Genomic DNA, 9,982 nt, shown 5'->3' with positions numbered 1-9,982 from the left:
CACTACAGCACTACTGAGCACTGCAAATTAAAAATAAAAATAAGTATTGTAGTTGAGTTATATATCATTTAAACTGGTGGAATTGTTGGAAATTAAGGAAAGAATCTAGCAAAACAACCAGCTATGTTCCTATTTTTAATTAAAAACACTCCATTCTCATCCAGTAAATATTCAACATACTTTTGTTTCAGCCAGGGGTGTGTTAACAAGGTAAATTTCCTCATTTTATTACCAACAGGGTATAACTTAGATAATTTATTTGCTCACTGATGAAGTAAGTGGTTTATAGCGACCTGAGCTGCCAGCAACTGTTCTTGATTGGTTGTACTCGGAATTGATCAAAGCAGTTATCTTTCTTTTTGTAATTTCTTTTCTAACATCAAAATATTCTTCCCCAGATCCTTTTTTTTTTTTTTGTGGCCATATATGCAATAATTTCTCCTTTGAGCACCACTTTAGCAGCCTCCCAAAAGAGGACTGGATTATCTTTATGAAGTGCATTTCATTATAACAGTCTTATGACCCAAGATACTGCTTTATCCACCCCCCCCCCCCCACCCCCCGCCGTCTTCATTACCCTGTGTAGTGTTGGGATCTGCTTACGATTATCACACATTAGATAATCACCCCATTAGAGCTAAACCCCAACTGATTATTACTGGAACACTCACGTTCTTGGGTTTGTTTCTTACATTAATAAAACAAATAATACTCAGAAATGAAATAAAAAGAAACGTTTATTCTGGAAACAAGTAAATAGTAGCTCAAGCAGAGGCTATTGCAAGTCTGAAATACAGAAAAGAAATGATTAGAGAGACCCCCTTGTCTCCAAGCCAGTTCACTGCCTTGGGAACAAAGAGGCCCCCCGTACGTAAATTTCTCTCATTTTTATACAATTTGATTTAGTACATGTTATAAAATAATCCGGAAACTAATTACCATCTTAGCACATCATCTACTTTCCTATTTCACCCACATCTGACTTCTATCAATTATCAGTTGATACCCCAATTCCTGGAATAGCAGTTACGGCAACCCATCTGACCCTGAGTCAGGTGGAGGGGCATAATCGAATAGGGTGCCCAAGTTTTCATGAGGGCATCCTCGCAGGATGGCCCCGCGAAGGGGCGGGGAAACCCGTATTATCGAAACAAGATGGGCGTCCATCTTTTGTTTCGATATTACAGTCGGGGACGCCCAAATCTCAACATTTAGGTCGACTTTAGAGATGTTGTCCCTGATTTGCAGCCATAATGGAAACCGAGGATGCCCATCTCAAAAACGACCATATCCATGCCCTTTGGTTGTGGGAGGAGCCAGAATTCATAGTGCACTGGTCCCCCTGACATGCCAGGACACCAACCGGGCACTCTAGGGGGCACTGCAGTGGACTTCACAAGTTGCTCCCAGGTGCATAGCTCCCTTACCTTTGGTGCTGAGCCCCCCCCAAAACCCACTACCCACAACTGTATACCACTACCATAGCCCTAAGGGGTGAAGGGGGGGGCACCTACATGTGGGTACAGTGGGTTTCGGGTGGGTTTTGGAGGGCTCACATTTACCACCACAAGTGTAACAGGTAGGGGGGGTGGGCCTGGGTCCGCCTGCCTGAAGTGCACTGCACCCACTAAAACTTCTTCAGGGACCTGCATACTGCTGTAATGGAGCTGGGTATGGCATTTGAGGCTGGCAAAAAAAAAATTTTTTAGGGTGGGAGGGGGTTGGTGACCACTGGGGGAGTAAGGGGAGGTCATCCCCAATACCCTCCGGTGGTCATCTGGTCAGTTCGGGCACCTTTTCACGGCTTGGTCGCAAGAAAAAATGGACCAAGTAAAGTTGGCCAAGTGCTTGTCAGGGACTCCCTTCTTTATTCCATTATCGGCCGAGGACGCCCATCTCTTAATCACGCCTCAGTCCTGCCTTAGCTACGGTGCTGACACGCCCCCGTGAACTTTGGTCGTCCCCGCAACGGGAAGCAGTTGAGGATGCCCAAAATTGGCTTTCGATTATGCCAATTTGGGCAACCCTAAGAGAAGGACGCCCAACTCCCGATTTGTGTCGGAAGATGGGCACCCTTCTCTTTCGAAAATAAGCCTGAAAGTCATCCACCTACTAAAAACTTCTCTCCCACCATACCTACTGTCACAAATTCCATGCCCTCCTCCTCATGCTCTTTTAGCAGTTTTTTGTATCACATTCAAACTATATGTAACAGCAGACCTTGTGGTTAAGCTAGCAGACTGTTCCCAACTTCCCCTTTTCACTATCTAAATATTTGTGCTTTCAAACTGTAAGAAACAGGAAATCTTGACCCAAAGATTAATATAAATTTAAATATCCATTAAAGTTGTCTTAATTACATTGGACCATTCTATATGTGTGTACTTATCTTCTAAAAGCTTGTAACAAAGTTCACAATCAATAAATTCTTAAGCTGACTTGTACAGTGTCTTGCCCTAGACATGACCTTAACATTGGTCAGCAAAAATACCGAAAAAAAGGTTTTTTTCCCCATTCTTGTGACACACCTCCCTCCCCAAGATCTTGTATAACCATCTCCACGCACACACATCTGTCTCAGAGAAGGGTCCACTTCCCTTTTTCCCTTTCTCCCATCATTTGCCCAACAAATCACACTAAATGTGTAAACATATTTTTGGTCAGGAGGAGTGTGGATCACATGGCTGTCCTCGCTGCCTGATCTAGTTAGCAAGGCTTGAAAATAGCACACAGAATAATTAGGAGGGGATGAAATAAATCTTATAGGTAACCCTTGTTTCATTATTCAGAGTGGTGTTCTGAACATACAAACATTAAGGGGTCTCAAGCCCCAAATTCCCTACAGTAGTATCAGTGATCAGTGGCAGGATGAAAAATCTCAATCACATCAGGGATGAAAAGCCAACAGAAACCTATCTCTCCATGGCTGAAAACATCTTTTTTGTTGGAGATGACATGTATGCCCTTATACTCGCGTGCTTCCTGGTAATGTGCCTTGGACATAATGCATTTCAGCCCTCAACTGCTAAGTGCCTGAGCTGATTAATACTGAAGGTTTTCTGATGTGGCTTCTCATCGTGTTCTACATCTTTGTCCTACTTCTATACGCACTGCCTTCCTTGTGACTTCCAAAGAATTTCAGTATTTCAGGGTACTTTTAAAAGCCATCTTTATGAATGCTGTGAGAGGGGAAAAGGTCTCTCTGGCTCCACTAGAACACAGGATTAATTTGTCCAGGGCTTTGATACCACTTATTTATCACAGTCAAACTGATTCAAATTTGGATGTGTTTATATTCGTGACTGTGTTCCTATGCATAACATGCTATGCAATACATTAGTCATTGTCAAAATACACCTTCAATTTACATTAAGCAAGGGCATTATCTTTAATGTGGCATTGCGTCCTTAATCACTGGGACACTGTTGCATGGTTACTGGATCTTTCAAAATGCATTCTGTCCTTAAAGGGGGTAATTTGCAAAATCATGTATGCAAGTAAAAAGCCCCCTTCCCCACTAATGTGTGCAAAGGTTTGCACATTTTTCCCTAGTACATATAGGGGGTCATTTGTAAAACAGAAAAAGTCCAAAAAGTGTCCCAAAGCAGCAGGTGGACTTTCTTTTTTTGCTAAAACACCCAAATCACTATTTTCAAAACCCATTTTAAGACCTTTTTCTATGCAGTTCATATGCAATGCATCCAAATCACAAGGGGGTGTGTTGTGGTCATGTTGGGAGCAGGATTTGGGCGTTCCCAAAACTTGGAAGTTTTTCTGCCATAATGGAACAAAGCAAAAACGTCTAGGGCTAAAAGTTATTTTGGTCTAGACCTGTTTCAATCACAAGTCACAAAAAGGTACCCTAAATGACCAAATGCCCATGGAGGGATTAAGGCATGACCCCCCCTTACTCCCCAAGCGGTCACTGACCACCTTCCTCCCACCAAAGATGTGAAAGAATCAGTACATACCAGCTTCTATGACAGCTTCAGGTCCCTGGAGTAGCAAGTAGGTCCCTGGAGTAGCCTAGAGCTCAGTGCAGTGCACTGTAGAGAAGGAGACCCAGGCCCATATTCCATTCTAACTGGTACACTTGTGGTGGAAAGTGTGAGCCCTCCAAAACCTACCAAAAATCTACAGTACCCACATATAAGTGACATCTGCAGCCATAAGGGCTACTGTAGTGGTGAACAGTTAGGTTCAGTAGGTTTTTGGTGAGTTTTGGAGAGCTCCCCATACAATATAAGGGGGTAACGGTGAAATGTGTACCTAGGAGCTTTTATGTGAAGTCCACTGCAGTGCCCCACTGCTCTGCTGGGATGTCTGTACGACCAGTCTACTAAGAATGCTGGCTCCTCCTACATCCCAATGACTTGATTTTGAGCTTTATTCACTTGGACTTTTTTTTTTTTCAAAAATGGTCCAAAAAGATAGATACACTGAGCAGAAAAACATCTTGCAAATGGCCATTTTCGAAACAAAAAGATAGACATTTATCTGTTTCGAAAATCGCTATGTTCACCACTTGATTACTGGACGTCTTTTGCAAAACGCTTAAAATTGGATTTAGACATCATATCGAAAATACCTCTCATATTCTTAGATGCAGTATGGAAGCTGTTCCTGGGAGGTGGTGTCAAAGCTGTGGGGAGGAGAAATAACCTTTTAGGTTGAATTTTTAAATCTATAGGGGTAATTCTACAAGGAGCCGCCTAGTTTTAGGTAGTAGGAATGTATGTAAATGGTGATATTCTAGTCATTTACGAGCTTACGTGGCTTCTTGTCCCAAAACAGTCAAGGGCCAATGCTAAAAGCTTTGCAGTAGAGCTAGCTCAATTAAAATCGCTGCAGTAATCAGCAGCTCATTGGAAAACATTACCCTTCCTGTCAGTGTCTGAGCAGTGATTGGCTCAGGCACTGAAAGGAAGAGTGACATTTTAAAAATAAACGAATTCCAAGCTGCCAGCATCAGCATTGACCCCCAACACGGCCCCATTTCCCTGTCTAAAAACAATAATCACTGGTGTCTAGTGGCACCCACCTAACCCCTGCCACAGGTACTCCCAACTCCCCTCCCCCCTGCCAACGTGAAAAAACACCACTCTCTAGTGGCACCCTTCCTTCCCTCCCCCTAAACTCAAACAAAATCTCTAGTATCTAGGGAGGTATCATTAGACACTAGGGATTTTTTTTAATTGAAGGGGAAGGAAGAAAGGGTGCTGCTAGACACCAGGGAGTGGAGGTTTTTTTGTTGAGTGGGAAGTGGGGGTGCCACTAGACAGGGATAATTCTTTAATTGGGTCATCGGATCAGGGAGAGGTGATGGTTAGAATGGTTAGGTTAGTTGTAGAGAGGGGTGTTGGTAAACTCTCAACCAACTATTCTACACTGCCCCAAACTTGGCAGAAGTTTTCCTGTGGTAGTCATGTGGCCAAAATACATATATTTTTTAAAAATTTGCATGCCACGGAATGGTTAAACACCACATTTATAGTCATTTAAATGCAGTGTGCAATCAAGGTTTCCACCCAAGTGAACACCTGCACTGAAACCCCTACAGTTTGAAAATTGTCCTCTACAAGAGTAATTTTACAAGTTTTGTTTGTTTTTTTTTGTATTTAAAACAGTGTTTTCCACACAGAAATAGGTGATTATAAAAGTACCCCAGGAATATACATGCATTAAAGAATGCACTGAAAATGTATAGCATGCACTTTACACAGTATAGCCATAGGCAATTCCAGGAATGGAGGTTGGGTGATACTGAGGCAGAGATGTGAGATATAAAAAGCAAACAAAACCTTCCACAAACAATTAATGATCAAACAAAAGAGTGACTTCATTATCGTGACGCACCGAGTTATTAGACTTTAATCAAATGGATTATCTCCCTATTCTGTGGGGAAGAAGTTTGAATATACTTGACTCCTGACGCAGGCGCTGTGCGCCGAAACACGGCCTGTGTTGGGTCAACATTGGAAAATTGATGTTTATCAATAAATAACTGTGTCCCGTCTCTGAAGGCTCTTGGTGCTTTTTGCTATATTTTGGACTTGGTTCTGTACTTTGGACCCTCTCTGTATTGCTAGTTTGGTTAAAAAGACATGTGATAACGTCTAAACTTTTTCTATGAATTTTCAAACCAAAGTCATGTTTCAGATGAGTTTGTAAGAAAAACTATGAATGGTAGTTTTGAAACCTCTTTATTTTGCAAACTTACAGACTGTAATACATTATTACATTGTACTAGTTTTTATAGTTTGTCTTTTCAAAATAATTTATCATGCTCTCAATTTCTTAGCTGTTACATGTCTTTGCGCTGAACTATGAAATTACAAAACTCAGGTTCAGACAATAGCATCTGGATTTGCCAATAAACACTATCCAGACTCATCCATTTACATGGCCTACACACAAGAGCTGTTATAAAAACTGATCCTGAATTTTTATTGCACAACTGGTGTTTTATGTTTTTCTCATATTTCTCATTGTTTATGCATAATTGGTAAAAATCATTTGGGTATATTTTTACATCATTGCTTTCCAGAGGGCATTTGATTGCCTATACACAAAATTGTTTCATCAACTTTACCACTACTTCAAGAATCTTTAAAAACACTTGATGACTCCCCCAAATGGAACATTTCAGGTGTGGACATGGTTCATGTAGGGTGATGTTACAAATAACAGTTCATATTTCCCCACACCAATAAATGTTTTAAGATTGAGTTTTCATATTTGTTCAAAATCTTTTGGGCATGTTTTCCACTTACCATGATGATAATGAACCTCACTCCTACGCCAAGTTTTTGGAATATGATCTCAGTCTCTCAAATTTACTGCTAACGCTCATCATAGTACTTACATCATGCCAAAGAGAGCTTCCTTTTGCAGTTCGTAAGATTTAATTTGTATAGGCAATTTGTATAGGCAATCTGTTAAGGTGTGCTTAGAAACTGCTTTTAATTAGGCCTATCTTATGCTATATACATCAGTGTCCATGTTTCTTACCACATGTGAGAAAAAACCTTATGGCCGCTGATACTCAATTATTTGAAAATAAAAACAGCATAATGGAGGCACGATTGTTTGGAGGATTTGGCATGTTCTGTCATCAACCAAGTCACATCTGATATCAGAAGTAGATATTTAAATCAGGTTTTAACCCAGTTGGAGTAGCGATGAATCTTTCATCTTCATTGATTCCAGATGTTTTAAATATCTCTATAGAATAGCATTCTTTTAAATGAGTAATATCTCGGGAATGCTTTATTTTTTGGTCTGAGCCATCTCATTGGTTGTCTACATAGGCAACTAATCGTTTTGAATTTGAAACATGATTGAAAAATTAGGGGAGTAGGCCTTAATCCAAACAAGAGCTATGGTGAAGATTAGCATGGGTTCTCTTTAGAGCCAGCAAGGAGTGATTGTAGGTTCTTGTGAGGCACAGAAAACATAGCTTACCTTGTTTTGAAATTTGTCCCCTGATGCTGCCATCTGGCAAGATACAGACCAGGCTGGATCATCTATTTTGAAGTGTTGCAGATAACAATGATCACTGTAGCCCTAGGAGATTGGTCATGGATTGGTTTGTCATTTAAGTAATTCATGCCTTAGATTTTATGCCCTTAAATATTTTGGAACATTTTAAGAAATTTTGTAACACTGTGTAAAAAACATTTTGATTTTGGACACTTATGAAGGTTTTTCTTCATGACAGTAGTATGCTGAAGAAGTGGTGAAGCATACCATGCTTCTCACTCTGAGGTTTTCCTTTCCATTAACTTATTTTCTTGTGTATAGATTTTTTGAGTGAAGTTCCTTTCTAGTTATGGAAAGGCATAGTTTGAACAAACTTGCAGGTTCTTTCCCATGTTCTCTTACTTTTCAAGAGGGGAAAATAATTCAAAAACCCTGTGTAGTGAAGTTGTATAAAATCTCTTTCCTTTTATTGTCTTTACTAGCCGTTGAGCCCATAAAAACGGGCTAGTAAAGGAAGGGGGGGTTGAAAGGCCCCCCCCCCCCCCGGATAGGTTGCCGCCGCCCCTCCCCCCGGAGTCGCCGCCGCCGCCCCCCCCCCCCCGGAGTCCCCTCCGCCACCCCTCCACCCGGGCCGGGTACCTGGCTTCACTATTCAAACCGCCGGAACGCAGCACACATCTCATCTGAGCTGCCGTCGGCCTTCTTCTCTGCGTGTCTTCTGCCCTCGTGTGACGTAACGTCGGCGAGGGCGGGACACAGGCAGGTAAGGAAGGCCAACGGCAGCTCAGATGAGCTGTGTGCTGCGTTCCGGCGGTTTGAATAGTGAAACCAGGTACCCGGGCCGGGTGGAGGGTGGGTGGTGGCGGCGGCGACTCCAGGTGGGTGGGGGGAGCGGTAGTGGCAACCCTGGGGGGGGGAGCGGTGGCGACAGCGGTTCCCTCACTCGCAGGTGCACAGGTTCCCTCTCTGTCATGCCCCCGTCATCATGTATTGACGCGGGGGCGGGACAGAGAGGGTCTCTACTGCACATTTGCGAGTGAGTACGCCTCTTGCCATTTATATGTTTGATTGCACATTGCCCATTGTCAAGTTTCATTTTAGCTTTGATTATTTCATCAGCCAGTAATTTGCAAACTAATTGAATGTTTTTGTTTGGAAATTTGGGGCATATGGCACCTAAGCTTATGAATTTAGGGAACTGCCGTATGCACCTGGTCCATGTTAAGTAATGGACTCCACTGAAGCCTAAAAAACAAGCAGAAGGTTAAAGGTTCAACAGCAGTTCAGGTATCTGCTAACCAGTTCTCTTACATGAGTTGACTGTCATTGTCTTTCTGCTATGGGTTCAAGTTTCAAAGGAATTGTACAATCTGCCAAAAGCAAGCAAGCATGGATAGGGTTAGATTAATTTCTTATAATCTCCAGCTGCCACATGAAAAGAGATCTACAATATTATAAGATGCTCTAGAGATGTGATTATGACTAATCCTTCCACAAATACTGTATGGGTGGGCTATATGTTTCTGTTTATTTATATAAGAACTAGCCGTTGAGCCCGTAAAAACGGGCTAGTAAAGGAAGGGGGGGGGGGGTTTTGAAAGGCCCCCCGGATAGGTCGCCGCCGCCGCCCCCCCCCCAGAGTCCCCTCCGCCACACCTCCATCCGGGCCGGGTACCTGGCTTCACTATTCAAACCGCCGGAATGCAGCACACAGCTCATCTGAGCTGCCGTCGGCCTTCCTTCTTCTCTGCGTGTGTTCTGCCCTCGTGTGATGTAACGTCGGCAAGGGCGGGACACAGGCAGGTAAGGAAGGCCAACGGCAGCTCAGATGAGCTGTGTGCTGCGTTCCGGCGGTTTGAATAGTGAAGCCAGGTACCCGGGCCGGGTGGAGGGTGGATGGTGGCGGCGGCGACTCCAGGTGGGTGGGGGGAGCGGTAGCGGCAACCCTGGGGGGGGAGCGGTGGCGATGGCGATGGCGGTTCCCTCACTCGCAGGTGCGCAGGTTCCCTCTCTGTCACGCCCCCGTCATCACGTATTGACGCGGGGGCGGGACAGAGAGGGTCTCTACTGCACATTTGCGAGTGAGTACGCCTCTTGCCATTTATATGTTTGATTGCACATTGCCCATTGTCAAGTTTCATTTTAGCTTTGATTATTTCATCAGCCAGTAATTTGCAAACTAATTGAATGTTTTTGTTTGGAAATTTGGGGCATGCGGCACTTAAGCTTATGAATTTAGGGAACTGCCGTATGCACCCGGTCCATGTTAAGTAATGGACTCCACTGAAGCCTAAAAAACAAGCAGAAGGTTAAAGGTTCAGCAGCAGTTCAGGCATCTGCTAACCAGTTCTCTTACATGAGTTGACTGTCATTGTCTTTCTGCTATGGGTTCAAGTTTCAAAGGAATTGTACAATCTGCCAAAAGCAAGCAAGCAGGGATAGGGTTAGATTAGTTTCTTATAATCTGCCAGCTGCCACATGGGCTATATGTTTCTGTTTA

This window comes from Microcaecilia unicolor, chromosome 5 (genome assembly GCF_901765095.1).
Source record: "Microcaecilia unicolor chromosome 5, aMicUni1.1, whole genome shotgun sequence".
Classification (NCBI taxonomy): Eukaryota; Metazoa; Chordata; class Amphibia; order Gymnophiona; family Siphonopidae; genus Microcaecilia; species Microcaecilia unicolor.
This window is presented reverse-complemented; position numbering follows the sequence as displayed.